A 20,054-nucleotide genomic window follows, 5' to 3' on the forward strand; every position below is an offset into this window, starting at 1 on the left:
TTCCCAATACTTTCCTTGCCCAACTCTGTCTCAAACTAGTAGAATTTGATGTCAAAGGCAGTCTTATTTTTTTCCTGATTTTTGCCAGAGTGGGTCAGCTGGAAAAACTGCCCTTTTGATTATCTTGTGCCCCAAAGCCTCCTAAACCAATGCAATGCAGTGAAGTGGGAGGGATGATGCTGGAGTGAGGCGGACAGGCTGTCCATGCCTTCCCCAGCCTGGTTCTGGCCACATCCTCTTAGGAATCTAGCTCACCCTGTCACACTAGACTGTCGCAGGATTCAACCACCCGGCATGGAATATTAGAGAACTTTTCATTATAAAACTCCAAGGATGGCCATAAACCACTCTTAAAAATGGGGTAAGGGCGGCATTAAGGGTTGGAGACAGCATGCTGTACTGCTGCTGCAGTTTTGGAGATGGTTTCCTAAGAGGCCTTTTTGCTCTAAGTCCTTCAAACCCGTCAACATGGGCTTTGCCTGTACTGTGTCTTCAGATCCACTGGTTGCCAGGAAAGGGGAATTGAAGGCAATATCTCCAGGTGAGTCAGAGTAGCAGTGAACTCCAGCAGAGCCTCTGCCAAGTCCTCAGAGAAATGGGGAAATAAGCTAAGACCCACCTTTCTTTCTCCTCTCTTAAATAAAACAAAAGTCTTCCATAACTTTCCCTAAGCACACAGAGCTCCCACTTTCCTTTCCCAGAACAAGTAACACTGGTTGGTTCTGTAACAGTCTACACGTCTGTCCTATTGCACTGTCAAACCCGAGGGGGAAAACCCGTTGAGACGTTTGGGGACGTGGCAAGGGCAGACCCACTGTAGAGGCCACAGCACATCACAGAGGATTTCGGGGTTTGAGGTGAGGGAAGGCTGGGTAGAACTGTTACACATCAGCCCTCCAGCTGTGATGGGCCTCCACCTCTTCTGGTACCACCAGCAGGAGTTCACAGTTCTTTCCTCGCAGAAGATGTTTTAGAAATTTCCTGAGCTTGCCCTCCCCTCCAATCCATTCGGGAGTCTTCAGTTTGGAGTCGAGGTTGTAATGGGCACCTCCCACCTCTCGAACACAGATCCAGTGCTGCCTTTTGAGTGGCAACTTCAGTGGACCCCAACACAGGCTGGAGGGCAGATTCATGATGAAGCCCATAACGTTAGTGAGAGCAATGGCTCCGACATCCTTGAGCTTGTCCCACCAAACATCTTCACAGTCTTTGGTTTGAAGTGCTGCCATAATGACGTTCACATCGTAGTTCCCATTTCCCAGCATGCTCTTCTTGTGGGGGGTCATCACCATGGTGTTTGGAGACAACCTCTGGAAAATCTCTCGCAGCGTGTCCCAGGTGAAGGCATTGCTGTCCTGGAAGACGTTATTGAGGGCGTGCAGAGCACAAAGCTCCCTGTGCTGTTTCTCATGGTAGATTTGTAGGGGTGCAGCCTGGGGCAGCTCCAGTGATTCAGATTTGGCTTTGTCTCCTTTCCATGGCACGCAACTCATGTTTTTCGTTTTAGGTTCCAGAGAGGGCTAAAAACACCCCACTCTTCCCTCCTGAGGAGGAATGTAAGCTTCTCAGTCCTTGCAGGATTCCTGAGGTCTACCTTATTTTCTGGTGTCCATGATTTATGTTTTGTCACGGGGAGAAAAGGTTGTAATCAAAAGGAACAATAATCCCCCTCTTCTCAAAACAAAGATAACTTTTGGATTTAGTGTATTTTGCCACCACTGTCGAAGTGCAGCAGTTTAAAAAAAAATCATATAAAATCTAAGACCTTGTTTTCCTTCTTCCACCCTCCTCTTCGACCCCTTCCAAAAAAACACGATTTTCTTGCTGTATTTTCCTTTCTGCAAATGCCAAATAGGCCTCAAGGCTGGAGGACCGAACGGAGTCGGTCACATCACTCCTTTTCTTCCATTTCTTTGGTACCACAATGCCACTGACTCAGCAGACAAGGCCTAGGTGGCGGATAAAATGCAAATTTCAAGCAGCTAGCGAGGGTCGGCCAGCGTGGGATCGCGGGCCCTGCTGGGGCGTCGTGGGAGGCTCTCCATCCTCTCGGGTGCGGTGGGACCCCGCGGGGCCGAGGACAGCGCAGCTCCCTCGGAAAGCACGGACTCTCACCCTCTCGCCACGGCCCGCTGCAGGCCGCCACCTGGGCCGCACTTGGGCGGGCGAGCGAGCGCGCGCACCTGAGCCCGACGTCAGCGGCCCCAGCCCGGCGCCGTGCTCTGAAAACGCCCTCCTTCGTCGTCCCAGCGCCCGCCCCGCTGCGGCATCCCCTCTGATGTCGGCCTGACGTCAGCAGCGCCGGCTTTGGGGCCGCGGCCGCTGTGCGTCTGTTGCGCGGGTGCAGGCTGCGTTGGGCCCCCTGGCGGTGTGGGGTGGGTAGCCCGGCGGCAGCTGTAGCGGCGACTCGCCGCAGGTAGAGATAGTGCCCGGCTCCTTGGCTGGTGCCCGGATCCTCTGCTCTCTCCCTCCGGGGCTGGGCAGGGCGGACGGAGTCCCGCCCCCGATGCCTGTCCAACCCCTCTCCTCCCCCGGGGCGTCGGCTCAGTTCCCAGTCGATTTTTTCTGATATGAGTGTTGCTACTCCAGCTTTCTTTTGATTTCCATTTGCATGGAATATCTTTTTCTATCCCATCACTTTCAGTATGTATGTGTCCCTACGTCTGAAGTGGGTCTCTCCTAGACAGCATATATATGGATCTTCTTTTTGTATCCATCCAGCGAGCCTATGTCTTTTGGTTGGAGCATTTAATCCATTCACGTTTAAGGTAATTATCCATATGTATGTTCCTATTACCATTTTCTTAATTGTTATGGGTTTCTTTTTGTAGGTCCTTTTCCTCTCTTGTGTTTCCTACTTAGAGAAGTTCCTTTAGCATTTGTTGTAGAGCTGGTTTGGTGGTGCTGAATTTTCTTGTTTTTGCTTGTCTGTAAAATTTTGATTTCTCCATCGAATCTGAATGAGACCCTTGCTGGGTAGAGTAGTCGTGGTTGTAGGTTCTTCCCTTCCATCACTTTAAATATGTCATGCTACTCCCTTCTGGCTTGTAGAGTTTCTGCTGAGAAATCAGCTGTTAACCTTATGGGAGTTCCCTTGTATGTTATTTGTTGTTTTTCCCTTGTTGCTTTCAATAATTTTTCTTTGTCTTTAATTTTTGTCAATTTGATTACTATGTGTCTCGGTATGTTTCTCCTTGGGTTTATCCTGCCTGAGACTCTCTGTGCTTCCTGGACTTGGGTGGCTGTTTCCTTTCCCATGTTAGGTAAGTTTTCAACTATAATCGCTTCGAATATTTTTTCGTGTCCTTTCTCACTCTCTTATCCTTCTGGGACCCCTATAATGGGAACGTTGTTGCATTTAATGTTGTCCCAGAGGTCTCTTAGGCTGTCTTAATTTCTTTTCATTCTTTTTTCTTTATTCTGTTCTGCAGCAGTGAATTCCACGATTCTGTCTTCCAGGTCACTTATCCGTTCTTCTGCCTCAGTTATTCTGCTATTGATTCCGTTCAGTGTAATTTTCATTTCACTTATTGTATTGTTCATCTCTGTTTGTTTGTTCTTTAATAATTCTTCTAGGTCTTTGTTAAACATTTCTTGCATCTTCTTGATCTTTGCCTCTATTCTTTTTCCAAAGTCCTGGATCATCTTCACTCTCATTATTCAAGGTTGCCTAACTCCACCTCATTTAGTCGTTTTTCTGGGGTTTTATCTTGTTCCTTCATCTGGTACAAAGTCCTCTGCCTTTTCATTTTGTCTGTCTTTCTGTGAACGTGGTTTTTTTTCCACAGGCTGCAGTTCTTCTTGCTTCTGCTGTCTGCCCTCTGGTGGATGAGGCTATCTAAGAAGCTTGTGCAAGCTTCCTGATGGGAGGGACTGGTGGTGGGTAGAGCTGGGTGTTGCTCTGGTGGGCAGAGCTCAGTAAAACTTATTTTGCTTGTCTGCTGATGTGTGGGGCTGGATTCCCTCCCTGTTGGTTGTTTGGCCTGAAGCGATCCAGCACTGGAGCCTACCCGGCTCTTTGGTGGGGCTAATGGCAGACACTGGGAGGGCTCGCTCCAAGGGGTACTTCCCAGAACTTCTGCTGCCAGTGTCCTTGGCCCCACGGTGAGCCACAGCCACTCCCTGCCTCTGCAGGAGACCCTCCAGCACTAGCAGGTAGGTCTGGTTCAGTGTCCTATGGGGTCACTGCTCCTTCCCCTGGGTCCCCATGTGCACACTGCTTTGTGTGTTCCCTCCAAGAGTGGAGTCTCTGTTCCCCCCAGTCCTGTTGAAGTCCTGCAATCAAATCCCACTAGCCTTCTAAGTCTGATCCTCTAGGAATTCCTCCTCCCGTGGCCAGAACCCCAGGTCGGGAAGTGTGATGTAGGGCTCAGAACCTTCTCTCCAGTGGGTGGACTTCTGTGGTGTAAGTGTTCTCCAGTCTGTGAGTCACCCACCCAGCGGTTGTGGGATTTGATTTACTGTGATTGCGCCCCTCCCACCATCTCATTGTGGCTTCTCCTTTGTCTTTGGATGTGGGGTATCTTCTTTGGTGAGTTCCAGTGTCTTCCTGTCGATGATTGTTCAGCAGTTAGTTGTGATTCCGGTGCTCTCGCAAGAGGGAGTGAGCGCACGTCCTTCTGCTCCGCCATCTTGAACCAGTCTCCACTGGTGAGTTCTTAATTAGCAGTGTGAATGGTATTGTTAAAGGTCCTGAATCAGGATTGAAATACCCCCCCACACGTAAAGGTGTAAGAACCTGGGGAGGCCGTGTGCAGACAGCACCCTTAGGGCTTCCGACTTGACCCCTCAACACTCTGGTGTCCAGCCACTGCTTTAGGATTTCTGGGGGCCCAATGCTGACTTTAAGGGTTCCATAATCCAGCCACTGTCTGCCTTTAGTGAGACCCACATTTCCAGGATCCAACAGAACAGGGTCTTTGTGACTGTTCTGTGGCTTCTCTAACAAATGACCACAAGCTGAGTGGTTTAAAACAACAGGAATTCATTCTCCCCGAGTCCTGGAGATCAGACATCTGAGATCAAGGTGTTGTAGGACTGAAGTCCCTCCAGAGGCTCCAGGATAGGGTTTTTCCTGCCTTATCCAGATTCTGGGGGCTCCATGCGTCCCCAGGCTTTTGGCTGTATCCCTCCCATCTCTGCGTCTGTCTTCACGTGGCTTCTCCTGTGTCTGGGTTTCTCCTCTTTTGTCTCTTGGGAGGATGCTGTCATTGGATTGGGGGCCACCCTAACCCAAAATGACCTCACCTCGAGATCCTTAGCTACATATATGAAGACCCTTTTCTGACATATGGTCCTGTTCACGTGTTCTGGGGGGGACACATCTTTTGGGGTCACCATTCAACCCATTATCTGTGTATAAAATAACCCTAATTTTAGGAGATTACCAAGGTCTCAAACAAATTGGCACAGACAACAGCCATGTGGGTGGGGGTCTGGTGATGATGAGGACTCTAGAATCACCTGGAAAGGATCAAGGTCTGGCTTCATCAGAAAGTGAGCTCTTCTACCATGGGGCCCGTGGAAACAGCCACTCCTCTCTTTCCCTGCAAAGAGACACAGTGCCAAGTCCAGAAGTGGTTCCGTTGCAAAGCTGGCTCTTCTGGGATTTCCTCATCAATAGCATTATGTAACCAATAACTACTGGCTTGGAGAAATCGCTTTCTGGTACGTGATGACAGCACTGTCACTTTAGGTGCAGCAAGCCTAGAGTAGGAATGTTTGAAGGAGAAGAGTTTGAGAGATTGTGAAGCTTGTTTGTTAAGGAAACTGAGCAGATTTTTTAAGGTTGTCAAAGAAACTTCTCTCTTAAACCGAAGGCAGGGCCGAGAGAGCTGAACTCCAGGGACCTTTTAAAGGGGCTGGTCTGAAGCACCATCACCTAAGTGGTGGTCTCAGCATGAGCTGGGGTTTGCGAAAAGTGGGATGAGATTAAGCCTCACTTTATGTGACAGGTGGGGAGGGGTTCGCAAAGCACCTTGGCTTTTAGAGTAAAGGTTTGTCTCCCAAAAATGGGCCGAAGCTGAAGATGCCTCTGTCCCCCTCCTTGTGAAAGTCCAGGGAAGGTGGGTGTCAGGGCCCAGGCTATTGCTGTCAGTGGAGGTGGTGGAGCCAAAGATCCACAGTCCAGACTAAAGGTGCCGATGTACATACAGGAAAAAACCATCTCATGTGAATGTAGTTCAGGCACGTTTAACATGAATGCAGTCGTGTTAATGCCTAACATCTTCTATCTTGTGCCTCCCCTCTGGGACCCCCTCCTCAGTTCCTGAGGCTCCTGTAACACATGTACAGGGGAATGGAGAGTGAGCTCTGTCCCGTCTGGGCCCTGAGTTATCCTGTGTGTGGGTCTATTTGGGGCTGCCGTAACTAATACCACAGACAGGACAGCTTAAACAACAGACATCTTCCAGTCCTGGATGCTGTCTGAGATCAAGGTGTTTCTTCTCAGGCTTCTCTCCTTGGCATGTAGACAGCCATCCTCTCCCCATGTCCTCACATGGTCTCCCCCTGTGCCCATCTGTGTCCTAATCTCTTCTTGTAGGACATCAGGTTTTTGGATTAGGATCCACCCTAGTGACCTCATTTTTACCTTGATCGCCTCTTTAAAAACCCCGTCTCCAAATACAGCCACATCCTGGGGTCCTGGGTTTTAGGGATTCAACACGTGAGTTTGTGGGGGACATGGCTGAGCCCACACCATCCTGCTTAGGAACCAACATGTGCCTCAGTCCCTGCTTCCCTCAAGTCCCACGGGGTTCATGCGGTGGCTCAGGGAGAGTCTGGGCAGCGTTTGTGTCCCGGCTGGGGAACCCTTCTCTGCTCTCTTTGATCATTCAGTGGCAGTGCATTGCTAGCCCCGTCCTGAGGTGAGCAGTTCTGGGGTTTTGTGCCGTGTCGCCTAGCCTGCTGAGATGCTCACTGTCAGGGGACGCAGGAGCCAGCAGCCTAGTGGGGATGCCAGGGACTCTCAGGGCCATGATGGATGCCTCCCCCACCAGACACCCCAGCAAAAGTGGGGAAACTTTGCGGGGGTGTACAGGTGGGAGAGAGTCAAAGTCTCATTTATGCCTCAGAAAGACCACTTTTTGGGGTGGGATGTGAGATGCACTTTGGGGGGCAGCGAGGTTTGTCAGGGCCTAATGGAGGGATCGGGCTTGGGCCAGGGCTGTGGGTGTAGAGGTGAAATAGTGTGGGGACTGGCCACAGACTCTGGAGGAGGAGCTGACAGTCACTGGGGCACAGGGAGAGTGAGAGGCTGGGAGGCCCCAGTGTTACTGAACCAAACTTGGGTCCCCTTGCCCAAGCGCAGTAAAGCCAATCTACTGACACCGGTTGTGGTGAAGGAAAGTAGAGCTTTAATTGTAAAAGTGCTGATACATGGAGGACAGGTGGCTTTTGCTCTAAAACCCCGAACTCCCTGAGGGATTTCAGCAAAGCATTTTAAAGGCCAGTTTAAGAAGGGAGGTCACAGGGTATGTGATCAGCTGGTGCACAGCCCTCTGGCTGATGGTAACAGGGCAGTTAACATTGTAAATTCTTAGGCACCAGAAGCTCTGGGGCTACCTGTTCATGATCATCGAGTAGTGAATTTCTTCCACTTAGTGGTAGTTTTAACATCTGTAAACAACTCAGAAAGCGTACATCAGATACTGTTACCCTGGTACTTCAAAGAGGAGCTACAGAAGAGGATATGGGGGAGGGGTCTGTCCTGGGAAGGCCCCATAGGGTCCTGCTCGGTTACACCTGGTGCCTGGGCTCGGCAACCTGGGAAGGTGGGGCTGCTCCTGGGTGTGGGGAGCTGCAGGATCACAGTCCTCTGAGGGGCCTGGTAACCCCCAGGGTGAGATGGGGATGCAGTGGCTGGACAGAGGCGTCTGGCCTGGGAGAGGGGTCCAGGCTGGAAATGTCACTGGAATCATCACAGGGAGGGAGAGGAAAGGCCAATGAGGGCAGGTAGGTCACAGCAGACTACGTGCAGGTGACGACTGCGGTCCTGATGGAAACACCTCAGAGGCAGAAAGGAGTGGCCGTCAGGGACTCAGCTTCATTCTCTTGTTCCTTTGTAAAACCACTGTGTCAGAGTTTGAGTCACTGCCAGGAGACTTCTGAGCCCAGTGCTGCCATGGCTTCATCAAAGGGCCCAGGTGGAACACAGAACCACTGCAGGCCCCGCCCATGTCCCCACAGGGAATGAATCCCATCAGGGCACCAGGCATCACAGACTTCAGAGAACCTCTGTCCTCAGGACCAGTCTTCCTCCTTCCTCTCACCTGCTGGTCAGAGGCCCAGGAACCCTCAATCTGGCTCCACCCCCAGGGCCTGGATTCTGGGACAGCTTAGGGGTAAGCAAGACCCTTGGGCTCTGCTATCTGCCTAGTGGTGAGGATGTCTTAAAAGCTACAATTGACTGATTATGCAGGACTGAGTGTTTCCAGCAGGTATGGGTGAAAAGATGGGGTGTGAAGTTCCTATGCCTGCAGGGTCTTCCCAGCGTGAAGATCTGTGCGTTTCCCCCCGGCCAGTCACCATCCTCCCAGGAAGCCCAGATCCAGGATTATGAGGGCAGAGGCTCTCCCCTTGCTTACTTGTAACTTCCCACTCCCACACCAAGGAACCTGGCTCCCACCATCTGCCATTTATCTATGCATTGCTCCTTTCCAGGTTACACGTGCAGAGGTTTCAGAATTGTTAGCTACTACACCCTGGAAAGAACTTCATAAAATAAAGCCCACTATTTATGTATGGTCAACTTTACCTTTAGTCTACAGATTCTGTTCATTTCCAAAGGTTACTTAGGTCAGCACCTTTTGCCCTATCCCTTACCCCTACTGTGAGTTTTTTCCATACATTTCTTTCTTTTTGGGGGGAGGGGTTGCATTGGGTCTTCATTGCTGTGCATGGGCTTTCTCTAGTTGCGGCGAGCGGGGGCTACTCTTCGTTGTGGTGCGTGGTCTTCTCGTTGTGGTGGCTTCTCGTGTTGCAGAGGATGGGCTCTAGGCTCGCAGGCTTCAGTAGTTGTGGTGCGCAGGCTCAGTAGTTATGGCGCATGGGCTTAGTCGCTCTGCAGCATGTGGGATCTTCCTGGACCAGGGCTCGAACCGTGTCCCCTGCATTGGCAGGTGGATTCTTAACCACTGAGCCACCAGAGAAGCCCCTTCCATGCATTTCTAATGCAGTTACATTCTGACACATTATGTATTCCATTCTGTGACACTCCTACATTCTAAATAGCTAAAGTTGAATAGATTATGATTGACCCCTTGGGCTATACAAATCTATGGGCACAGACAAATGTATAGTGACAGGTATCCATCCTAGAGTATCACATGGAATACTTCAAACCCCCACCCAGGATATGCTTATCATCTATGTAGCTTTGTCTTTCCTAGTGTGTCATAAATGGGGTCATGCTGGGTGCAGCCTCCGCAGACTGGGTCCTTTCACTTAGCAGTGTACACTGAAGATTTATCCATGTGTTTCCATACGTTGCCGGTGCATTCCTTTCTGCTGCTGAGTAGAATTCCATTGCATGTGTACGGGAGGAAAAACAACTTTCCCTCTACTTTTCTAGGTTCTTGGTTGAGACGCCCCCCACCCCCCAATAATAAAAGACAGATTACCAGGAGAAAAACAGGAGTTTAATAACATGTATACCCTCCTGTGTACAGGGGGGATACCAAGGAAAACTGACTCACTCCCTGAAATGACCAAAGCCATCACCTTAAATACCATCTTCAGCTAAAAACAGAAGATGTTGGGGAAGGGGGGAAGCCAGTTACGGCAGGTTATCATGCAAAGCACAGCAAACAAATGTATGATTGTTAGCACATTTAAGTCAGGACTTCTTCACTGCTAACAGTTACTTGAGATTTCATTATCCTTCTTTCTGGTGCAAAGAGGGACATGCCCTTATAAATAGAGACTTCTATATTGTAAATGTCCTTCACAAAAGGGAAATCTCTACTCAGTTTTCTGAGATTCCTTTTTTTTTTTTTTTTTTTAAGCAGACTGAAATAAACCTTATGCCAGAGAGGCATATTTTGGGGTGGCATATTCTACTTACCTTGACATGGATGTACCCCAGTTTGCTTATGCATTCATGTATTGAAGGACATTCTGATTTCCTCAGGTTTTTAGCCATTTATGAGTAGAGCTGCTGTGCATTATTGCATCTTTGTTTGCATTTGGACATAGATTTTCAAAGCAGTTGTCTAAATACTGAAAGCACGATTGTTGGATCCCAAGGTGAGACTTGTTTAGCTTTGGAAAGAAGTGACAAACTGTCTTACAAAGTGGCTGTACATGCATCCCACCAGTAAGCAGGGAGAGTTCCTGTTGTTCCTCACCGTCTAGCAATTGGTCTTGTCATTATTTTTTTTGAGTTTGGCAGTCCTGATTTTGGAGAGGCAGCAGTGAGTGGTGGTGTGAAGTGAGATCTTAATTCCCTGCCCAGGAATTGAACCTGGCTATCCTGGATGAAAACTAGGAATGCTAGCCACCACACACCCTGGCTCTTGCCCCAGTGAAAAATGCATTTCTTACAGAGGCAAAACTGTAAAAACAGGTACAAAGTTTATTGTTAGAGACATAGCACAACAACAGGTGGGAGAGCACACAGAGAAACAGTTTGTTCAGTTAAGACAGAAGCAAGGCAGAGATGCACACCCGGAGAGAAAGCGTGTGGGCATCCCCCCAATGAGAAGGAGCGCAGTAAAGAGGTGGTTAAGTCACTTATATAGGGCAGTTCTTCCGGGTCTCTGTTTACCTCTGGCCAATTATCTGGTTTCTTTTTCCGCACCTGCCCTGCCCTAGGACCCTCCCCAACATGCGTGTGCAACTTTTTTCCAAGATGGATTACAGCCCAAGCGACCTATGGGACGTCCTTAGCATCACCTATTTTGGTGTGGTGCCCCTTCCTTTTTGACCCCCAAGGAGGCTTTCTGCACATGTGCAATGTCTCCCTTGCCCCAAGGATGAGAAATGTATGACCTCTTGATCTTTTAACAGGGTTTAGTCCCACTCTGTCCTTGCCATAAAAATGTCCAATGTCCAGTTACTTACCCTGTTTCTGTTGCTGGTTTTTGTATCGAGGTGCAGATCTCGAAATATAGACAGGAGTCCAGTCATAAACAGGTAGCCCTGGAGCCCGTTTGTCTCTTGCTTCAGGAAATGTAAACAGGGGGCTGCTAATGAACGTCCGGCCTGGAGCCCATCTTCTTCTCACCCCAGGAAGTGTGAACAGGAGGCCAGTTTTAAATGTCTGTCCTGGAGCCCATCTATCTCCTGCCTCAGTCCTAATAGGTGTGCTGTGGTATCTCATGATTTAAATTTGTAATTCCCTAGCGGTGTATGATGTTGACCATGCTTTTGTATGACTTTTACTATCTGTGTATCTTTTTTGGCTGGGTGTCTGTTCAGATCCTAACCTATTTTTTACGGGGTTGTTTTAGAGGTCTTTGTCTATTTTGAGTCCAAATCCTTTATCAGATACAAGTTTTGCAAATATTTTTCTCCCAGTTTGTGGCTTGTCTCTTGATTTTCTGAATAAGGTCTTTGAGAGTAGAAATTTTTCATTTCACAAAGCCCATAAGATTACTTTTTTCTTTTGTGCATTGACATTTGTGTTGTGTGTTAAAGCTCACAGCTCATGATCTCCAGACCAAACCCAAGGTCATATAGATTTTCTATGTTTATCTCTGTAATTTTTATAGTTTTACATTTTAAATGTCTGTTAATAAATTTGAGTGAGTTTGGCTTAAGTTTTAAAGTTTGTGTCTACAGTCATTTCATTTCATACAGTTTCCAGTTAATTGTTCCTTAACTATTTTGGAGAAGTCATGGGATACTTGACTATTTCAGTTTGAATTTTCACAGTTTATCGGATGCAGCAGAAGTGCCCTTAAAGGGCGGGGCCTCCACTGAACCGGGAGGTGGCTTGGTCTGCACGTTTCCATTGGCTGGCAGGGAACGTGAGCCCGCCTTCCTGACCCTCGGCAGGAATGCGCATTTTGCCTGCGGACTTGGCTCCCCGTGCAGTCGGCGGGAGCCCCGTCTCCTCAGGACCTGCTGGGGCTTTGGCTTCTGGAACACGCGGGGCTGAGTCCATGCTGACGGCCAGGCTTCAGGACAACCCAGGGTCGAGTCCACACTAAAGGAAGCCGGGGTCTCCTCAGGACCCACTGGGGCTTCAGCTTTGGGACATCGTGAGGTCCATTTCTCTCTGACAGGAGCCTGGGCTCCTCAAGACCTGCCAGGAGGTGATGCCGCTGAGGGAAAAGGTGTGGAAAAGTGGGGAGAAGGTTCCTGTGTGTGGCTGACCACTGAGGGTGTCTGTCTTCAGAGGAGCCAGGTGAGGAAGGGCTTTATGTGGAAAACTGGGTTTTGGGCCACTTTTGTAGTGTTGTTCTTTGGTGTGTGGCGTCTGGTTTTCCCAGCACCATTTATTGAGGGGACTGTCCTTTCCCTGGTGTATGTTCTTGGCTCCTTTCTTGTGAATTAACTGACCACACACCTGTAGGTTTATTCCTGGACTCTCTGCTCTGTTCCTCTGGTCTGTGTGCCTGTTTTTGTGCCAATTCCACACATTTTTGGGACTGTAGCTTTGTAATGTAGTGTGAAATCAGGGAGTGAGATGCCTCCAGCCGGTTCTCCTTCCTCAGGGTCGCTTTGGCTCTTCTGGATCTTTTGTGGCTCCACAGAAATGTTAAGATTGTTTGTTTTGTTTCTATGAAATGTCATTGAAATTTTGGTAGTGGTCACATGTATGTGTACATTCCTTTGGGTAGCACGGACATTTTCACAATATTTTCACCCACGCGCGTGGGATACCTTTCCATTGATTTGTGTCTTTCAGTTTCATTCATCAGTGTCTTAGTTTTCAGTGTGCAGGTCTTTCAAGTCCTTGGTTAAATTTATTCCGAGTTTTTTGGGGGATGAAATTATAAATGGAATTGTTTTCTTAATTCTTCTTTCTGATAGTTCATTATTAGTGTATAGAATCACAAATGATCCTGCAGTTTTACTGAATTCATTTTTTCAGTTCTGACAATTTTTTTGGTGGTTTTATGTGAAAACCTAGAATTCAGAAATCCCACTGTTTTCCACTACACCCAGGTCATCCACAGCACCCAAGACCTAGTGAATCCTAATATTATCTTCCCACAGTGCCTCTTAATACCATGTGGACAAAGTGATTAGCATCACTGCTTTGGTTGAGTTTGGTCTGGGTAAGTCTTGGCCTCTCTAGCAATGTTTGATGTCATCTCTGATTTTCTGGCATGTTACTGACATGGTTGTATTGAAAAGTATTTTCTAGTAAATTTCAAACTTTAAATAGCAGTACAAACTTTTCTACATTCACACCAAATACTGCAGTGTGTTTTGGCCAAAACAGGGCCAGTCTCCCAGGGAACCAGGACATAACCCCAAAATGAGGGATCATTATGGTTTCCACATTATAATCCTATCCACAGGACCACTTCAGCTTTCACCAGCTGCCCCAACTTTGTGGAAATGTCTTTCTCCATTCTAATCCAGTTTTCTTTTTCTGGAACCATCACTGGGGCTTTCCCTCATTTTAAAAACCTTCATGGATTTTAAGTGTACAAGATGAGTATGATCTGGGTGGCTTTTCCTGTATGGCTTCTTTCACTTAGGATGTTTTCAGTGTTTACCCATGTTGTAACATGCATCATTTTTTTCATTGTGATTGAAAACACATAACATTTACCATTTAAGTCATTTTAAGTATACGCTTCTATAGCATTAATACATTCACATTGTTGTAAAAACATCCTCACCATCCGTCTCCAGAACTTTTTCCTTTTCCCCCAAGTGAAACTGTAACCGTTAAACACTTATTCCCCTCAACCCCTGGCAAACTTATTCTACTTTTTGTCTTTGAATTTGACTTATCTGGATACCTCACACTAGTGGAATCATAGAATATTTATCCTTTTGTGTCTGGCTTGTTTCACTTAGCATAATGACTTCAAGGTTCAGACCATTGCAACCTGTGTGAGAATTACCTTAGTTTTAAAGGTTGACTCATATTCCATTGTGTATATACTACACTGTATTTATGCATTCATCTGTTGAAGGACACTTGTGTTGCTTCCACCTTTTGGCTACTGTGAATAATGTTGCTATGAATATGGGGTACAGATATCTGTTCCAGTGCTTGCTTTCTAATATTTTGGGTGTATGCCCTGGAGCAGAATTGAGGGATCATACGTTAATTCCATGTTTAAGTTTTTGAGGAGCCGCCATACTGTTTTCCACAGCAGCAGCACAATTTTACTTTATTTCTTTATATGACAGAATAATGCAGCTTATGGATCTACCTTATTTTGCTTATCCATTCACCCGTTGGTGGACATTTTAATTGTTTCTATCTTGGGCTATTGTGAACATTGCTGCTATGAATATTGATGTATAAGTTTTTATTTGAACACCTGTTATCAGTTCTTTGGGTGTATATCTAGGAGTAGAGTTGTTGAAAATATGATAATTATATTTGTGAGAAAATGCCAAAGTTTTGTACCCATAGATTGCACCATTTTACATTTGCATAAGTAAAGTTTAAGGGTTTCAATTTCCCTACATTGCTGCCAACATTTGTTATTTTTATTTATTTTTAATATAACCATTTTAGTGTGTGTGAAGGGGGATCACACTGTGGTTTTAATTTGCGTTTCCATCACGACTACTGATGTGTGACATCTTTTCATGTGCTTGTTGACCATTTGTATGCCTTGTCTGGAGAACAGTCTATGCAAGACCTTTGTGCATTTCAAAAATTGGGTTGCTCTTTTTTATTGAGTGGTAAAAATTCTTGATATATTCTGTAAAGACTCTTAATCAGATATATAATGTGCCTAAATCTTCTTCCATTCTGTGGGCTGTCTTTTTACTTTTTGGATAGCCTCTTTTGATGTACAAAAGTTTGTAATTTTGAGGAACTCCAGATTATGTTTTTTTTCTTTCATTGCTTGTGTTTTAGTGTCAGATCTGAGAAACTATTGTTAAATGCAGGGTCATGAATCCCTTGGTTTATTCCAGAGTACCATCATCCCTCTGTATCCACTGGGCTAGGGTTTAGGTCTGGGGTTTGAGTCAGGTCATGGGAGTCAGGGTAGAGGGTCTAGGGTTCTGGGGTTAGGGTGTTAGGGTTAGAGGTTAGGGTTCTCTAGGGTTAGGGTTAGGTTTAAGCATAACTGGCCCCCATTACCCTTCCTTTCTCCTCTCTGAGGTCTCCAGGATGGATAGCATTTGCCCAGGATCACACACGAGCCAGGGAGTTGAGCTGGACCACTGTATTTCTACCCCCCAGTCCTGGGCTCTGAGAGAAGAATGAAATGTCTGTACTGTCTCTGACTGTTTCAAATCGAACTCGATGTCAGTCATGGGCTGTGGAGGGTGTCAGGAGTCATGCATGGTTGCTTCCTGCCCTCCCATCTGGGAAAGGTGGTGCTGGCCTACTCTGCCTGAGCAGCCCCAGTTCCAGCAAAGTGCCCAGAGAGGAGGGCACTCAGTGGACATGTGTGGATTAATGCAGGACTGGGTATAGCAATGTGCCAGCCCCCTGCCTACTTGAGGGCTGGTGGGGCCCTCCTGGGACTGCAGGCATCCTTTGTCCCATCTGAGTGGGTATCAATAGACAATCAAGTCTCAGGACAGTCCTTGACCTCTGACCATTCAGGGAGGCATCTGTGGTCCTCTAGCTCAGTTCAGCCTGGGCCCTGTCAAGACCCTGTGGACAGTTAGTGAGCTGACCATGGTGGTGAGCAATGGAATAGCCATGTGGGCAATGTAGCCTTTCCTTTGAGATGTTTCAACTACCAACATCCATGTGGTTGAGATAAGGGCCTCCCCTTCACAGCCTCATAGCCTGCTAAGAGAGGTAATAACCCTCTAAATATTTGAGTGTGTCCCTGACACAACAACCATACAGCAGACCATGGCCCTGCAATCCTTTGTCCTTTTAGTTGTTAGAAATTTTGACATTCATATTCATTAAGAGTCAAAGTTATGGGAGTAACTGGGCCTCCCAATGGGAGGTTCACACTGAGACTGCATTGTCTTGGAGAGACGTGTGCATCCATGTGGCCTCTGGAAAGCCTGCCAATGTGGGTTCCATGGCATGGAATAATTCTGAGCCTCCCAGTACTTCATTGCACAAGAGTTTCCTTACCACCCTAGCATTTGGTTTCTTCCCTTAGTAAAGGAGACAGAAGAAACTGGAAAAGGAGCAGGACTGTTTTTCAGGGATGGGTAATTAATATGGCAAGGGGGATGGCATAACTCAAGGGCTCCCACCTCTCAGGGGCAGGAATGAGGTCTGTGTGTCTTCTGAGGGCACATGGGCTGTTCTGGGCCAGCCTCTGAGATGTGAGGACCTGATGCCCAAGGCAGGAGACTTGAGTTTACCAACAACAATGATCCTGCCTTTTCAGCAAGTCAAAGAACTTCTTGCAGTCTTGGGAAGACAGTAAAAGCACTGGATGAGTAGCTGCAGCCCCTGACCCTAAGTGAACCCCTTTTTTCCTTTTGTGTCAGATTGTGTGCTATGCTGTGAGCTGTCATTGACATAGAATCTGCTGCTTTCTCACAGCCAGCCTCTGTTCTCATGCCCAAGTCTAGTGCCTCAGTTTTCCTTTGGGAATTACATCTCACCTGCTTCCAGTCCAAATAGTTCCAGAAGAATGAGCCCATGTTCCACCCAGCTCGAAGATGGGTTTACAACCCACATCTAGCCAGTTCCATTTTCCATCTTCTGGTGATGGGTCAAGGATGAGAATGAAACCCAAGCCAGGCCAAAGGTATTCAAAACCATGACTTTTCTTAGAAGCCAGGAAAAGGAGAAACTTTTTATCGGAAAAAGGATGGTGAGTGGTTGTCAGCCTAGAGTTGCTGTTGGCCCAAGGGCAGTGAGAGAGACTGTGCCTGTGAATGGGGTCGCCCAAAGGCACTGAGCAGGACAAAGGTTTGGTGAGAAACAAGGTCACACGGAGAGTGTGAGACACTGGACCTGCCAGGTCCAAACCCATTCTTAAACTTGCCACTTGCAAGTATTAATTTATTTCTACCCTTATAATAAATACTAATTTATTTTACTTCAGTAAGTGTGTCCATTTCCTGGGAATAAAAAAAGTCCTAGTTGACACATCCAAATGAATAATCCCTGATCCATCCTCAGGTGTCCTCACTGGGTAGGTGTGGCTGGGGGAGATGAAGACACTGGCTGGGGTCATATACTAGGGGAGCTGCCAAACAGCTCTGTCCCTGTCCCGGGAGAGGAAAACCCTGGAACAGTGATAGGATAACCAATAGGGGAAGAGGTTCCTCAGTGGTTAATTAGTCTTTTTGTATTTTCCTTAATTTAGGGTTCATTTTGGTAATGTGTTTTTACAAAGAAATCACCTGTTTCCTCTAGATTTCCAGTTTGTTACAATAGGTTTCTCTTATTTGACTTTTAATTTTTCCAGTCTAATTTTCTACAGAATCATCACAAATAATGAACAAATATTGATACTTTATTATTAACTTAAGTCTCTATTCATGTTTCCTTTGTTATACCTTTCCTTGTTCCAGGGTCTCAAAGGACATGGGGTAATCATGTCTGTTTAGTCTCTTCTGGGCTTTGACAGTTGCTCAGACTCTCCTTGTTTCCATGACCTTGACAGTGTGGAGGAGGACTGGTCAGGTATTGTGTAAGCTGCCCTGCACTGGAATTTGCTTGGTGTTTTTGTTGTAATTAGACTTGGCTTTGAAAAAGCAGATCACAGAGGTAAAGTGCTTCCTCTTCACTGTGTATCAAGAGAACAGGCTCTTAAGGGAACTGCTCACTTACATTATTAACTTTGGTCACCAGGCTGAGGTAGTGTTTGTGAAGTTTTCCCACAGTGCAATTAATTTTTTCCCATGTCCATCCTGTGTGTCTTATTAGGAGGAAGTCATAATGCAGAAGCCACACTTGAGGAGAGAGGGGTTAGCTTCACATCCTTGATGGACAGCTGATGTCCATCCTTGATGGACAGCTAGAGTTGCTTAGTCTACATGAATTGTTTAGAAGCTTTCTGCCTAGGAGATTTCTATTTAACATCATTCATCAAAAACTATGTAACTTATTTTTACCAGTTTGGACACGTGAATAATTATTGTAAACTTTTGGTTATAATCCAGCACTACATTATTAGACTGCTTAGTTCATTCTTGCTTTGGCTGTTGAGAGCATTTTCTATTTGCTCCTGTTTTCATTTTACATAATTTTTCTTTTGTGGGTTTTTAAAATTTTTGGTACTTCTTTACTCTCTGATATTTTAAGATTATCCTGCTTCATATATTTACTGTCTCAGTCCTAGCATCAGCCCTTTCTTCAAAGAGCCCTTGTTCCTTTTATTAGAGAATGGTGTTGAAAACTTACATGTGGGAGCTAAATCTGCTCAGCTGACAGTGCGTGGAAATATATGCATGTATCCCAGCCTATGCATATACACATAATTATAAAGATTTCCATGTGGAACTATGTGTATCTCTATTAGCCTAAAGATAGTTCATACTGATGCCTCCAACCTGATCTGTTATGACATGGATATTGTAACCTTCTCACTTTGTTTGTCTGTGACTTCCCACTGCAGTGGTAAGAAACCTGGCTTCCACCATTTGTCATTAAATTCAGTGCTTGTTCCATTCGACTACTGATATAGTAGTTTCAGTACTGTTAGCTACTACTCCCCATGGGAAAGAACTTATAGAGTCCACTGTGTATGTACTGCATATTTTGCCTTTGGCCTACAGAGTCTGCTCATTTCCAAAGTTAACTTAGGTCAGCCCATTTTGTCCCACCACCAACAGTGAGTTTTTTCATGCCTTTCTAAGTCAGTTAGATTGTTTGTTACATTCTGTATGCCAGTCTTTGACACTCCCATATCCTAAGTAAATAATTTGAATAGATTATAATTTATTTGTCGGGTTGTAAAAAATCTGTGCGTGTAGACAAATGCACAGTGACAGGTATTCACTAAAGTATCATATGGACCTTTTCAACTACATATACCATAGACTGTTTACCATGTCTGTTTTGCCTTTTCTAGAATGTCATATAAATGAGGTCATACAGTGTGTAGCACTTCAGACTGGATTCTTTCACTTAGCAATGTGTTAGATTCATCTATTTTTTTTTTTTTTGCACGGGTTGATGATTCATTCCTTTATATCTCTGAATACTATTGCATTGCACTTATATGAGAGGAAAAATAGTTTTCCCTCTACCCTTCTATGTTCTTCATTGAGATCCCCCTTGTAATGAAAGGGAGATGAACTGGAGAAAAACAATCAGAAGTTTAATATATACCATGCATACCTCCTGTATTCTTGAAAGATACCCAGGAAAACTTAGTCTGGCCCAAGCCATTACCTTAAAGGCTACCTTCAGCTAAGAACAGAAGAACGATATTAGGGAATGAAGGAAGCCATTTAAGGAAGGTTATTAGGTAAAGCACAGTAAACAAGGGTATGGTTGTTACGCAGATTTACATCCAGACCTATTTCATTGACAAGCTTTTTTTTTTTTTTTTAATATTTATTTATTTGGCTGTGCCAGGTGTTAGTTGCGTTATGTGGGATCTAGTTCCCTGACCAGGGATCGAACCCAGGGCCCCTGTATTGGGAGTGTGGAGTCTTAACCACTGGATGACCAGGGAAGTCCCAACAAGTTTTTCTTGATATTTATTCATCATTCAATTCCTGGTCCAGAGAGGGACATACCCTAATAAATGGAGATATCCTCAATAAATGTGAATTTACCTCATAAAAGGGCATTTTCTACTTGGTTTTCAAAGATTCTCCTGGGTCTGCTGTTTTTTAAATTAATCAGTCCAAAATAATCCTTTTGTCTAATGAGCATATTTTGGGGTGGTGTATTCAGCTCCCCTTGACATGTATGTGCCCTAATTTGCTTATGATTTCATCTACAGAAGCACATCGTGATAATTTTAAGTTTTTAGCCATTATGAATAGAGCTGCTGTGCATTACTTGATGCTAGTTTTTG

The 20,054-nt window shown here is 46.0% G+C and overlaps 1 pseudogene; it reads right to left on the reverse strand.

The window, feature by feature from the left end:
• Nucleotides 1-881: 881 nt before the first annotated feature.
• Nucleotides 882-1,493, reverse strand: LOC112395358 (josephin-1 pseudogene; annotated as a pseudogene).
• Between the last annotated feature and the right edge of the window lie 18,561 nt (nucleotides 1,494-20,054).

This window comes from Neophocaena asiaeorientalis, unplaced genomic scaffold (assembly GCF_003031525.2).
Source record: "Neophocaena asiaeorientalis asiaeorientalis breed wild unplaced genomic scaffold, Neophocaena_asiaeorientalis_V1.1 scaffold89, whole genome shotgun sequence".
NCBI lineage: Eukaryota > Metazoa > Chordata > Mammalia > Artiodactyla > Phocoenidae > Neophocaena > Neophocaena asiaeorientalis.